This window comes from Elephantulus edwardii, unplaced genomic scaffold, assembly GCF_000299155.1.
Source record: "Elephantulus edwardii isolate Elephantulus edwardi_28Jun2011 unplaced genomic scaffold, EleEdw1.0 scaffold00107, whole genome shotgun sequence".
NCBI classification, from domain to species: Eukaryota; Metazoa; Chordata; class Mammalia; order Macroscelidea; family Macroscelididae; genus Elephantulus; species Elephantulus edwardii.
In genome coordinates, this window is record NW_006399857.1 from 8,342,981 (window position 1) to 8,345,061 (window position 2,081).

A 2,081-nucleotide genomic window follows, 5' to 3' on the forward strand; every position below is an offset into this window, starting at 1 on the left:
TCTTTTTCTTTTACATATATATGTATTAGCATATTATGTATTAGTATATTAGCAAAACAAGTTGGTAGTTCTTTTTCCACTTATGTACCTTCAGTGGAATTTCTGCTTATGTTTGCTTATAAACTGCTGTCTTCCTTCACGTATTATTGCCAACTTTTCTTCAAATCTGATTTTTGTTGTATAGTTTGACTTAATGCTGCACCATCTTAAATTCTTCACTTATATAATGTACTGAAGCAAGATAAATGGGACAGAAAGTTACATTCTGTTCTCTTCTACTCCATTTGCCATTTTAGCTACCAGTTCTGAGAAAATTTGAGAAAGATCGTATCTTTTTTGTACTAAAAGAAGCTAGGATGTCTGTATCTCCATTTTATACTTTCCTTTTAATCCAGAGTGAAGTGAAAATGCTTTCATTGTGTTGTTAACCCCTACCAAGAACCCTTGAAAGATTCTTATTATTTGATGGTGATTTTTATTTCTTTGATGTGTATATTTTCCTAAATATTCTCAGAAATTGATAACTCAATGATTAAAATTCTACTTCTAAAACATCAAAAATTAATTTTGCTTTTGAGATTTTTTCTTTATTAAAAAATATGGGATTGCATAAGTATAATAAAAGCTTAGTTTTTTAAAGCAACTCTTCATAATTGAATAGCAAATTATTGGAACATTAATAAAAATGTATTGATGCACTCATGTTTTCCAGTTAAGACTTGGAGTCATGCTACATCTTATTATGGAGGATATTGATTTTAAAATCATAAATATTTATTTAAAGAAACTCCCTGTCAAGCAAAACTTACAAAAGAAATATTGCATCATATGTTACAACCTTAGATACTCTCCCTTGGCATTAATGGTCCCTGGCTCCCTTTGGGTATTTTAGGCACTGATGTTCCGTAATGGGCCATTAAGAAAGGTGTTTAATTTAAGATATAGCCCAGTACACTCTACTGAGATGTGATGATTTTCAAAACATGTGTATCTTTTTCCTGTATAGTTTGTACTGATACATTACATGTAACTAATTTTTGTGAATCATAAAATAGAGTAAATTTCTTCTAAAATCTTGAGAAGAACAGTTTATAAATATTTTACTGATGTTTCTGTAAAGAAATCATGGAAGAATCATATATGGATGTTGCTATTTTTAAAATATTTCTTTTAATCATAACATTATCATTATGAAAAATTACTGATTAATTCTTTTGGATCTGAAAATCCATGATTTAAATCCAGTTGAGGGGTGATTTGTTAGGTTTTATTTTTTTTTAATAAAAGATGTTTGGGATGAAACATACATATTAAAACAAATTAAATGTATCAGTGAAACATCTGTATAGTAATCTGGTTTATAATGAAATATACCTTCCTCTGCATTACTCCTTTCTTTGGAAAATCTTAAAAGAAGGACAGTGGAAGTAAATTTATATGTTTTCACTATCAATTACAAGAAGATGCAGTAGGTTAAAATTACTACTGAATCTCTCGTGCCCTAGTATTAAGAAGCTGTCTGCAATCCCAAATGCACATGGTTCAAATCCACCAGTATGGGAGGATGGACAGGCTCCTCCTATCTGATGAACTGCCCCTGAAAACCTGCAGGAGGGTCAGCTATGGGTTGATTAGGATGCTTAGGTCAACAACAACAACAGCTACCTCAGTTAGCTCAATTCTTACAATTTCTCTGCAATCAGGTACTTAGGAACTATCCTTGTTTCCAGAAAAATAAAAGACTTGTGTCTAAGATTGTTATCACACCCAATACTGTAACTTGTTGTGATTTTTTTTCCATTTTATAGAATGTACAGAGTTTACTTTTAAACAATTGAAATATCTTTTCATAAATCTCATATGTAATATCTGTTGCATTGATAATTATTCTATTTAGATGATTATCATGGTCTTAAAAAATCGGGGATTCTCAGTTATTACATATATTGATGTTAAATAAGCTACTAAATCACAAGTATCGACCATGAACAACTGAAGTGATTTCAATTAAAAAAAATGCCAAATGAAGTTTAATATAAGGTACTAATTTTATTAGCTGGAATTGAGTAGAACTATTAGGT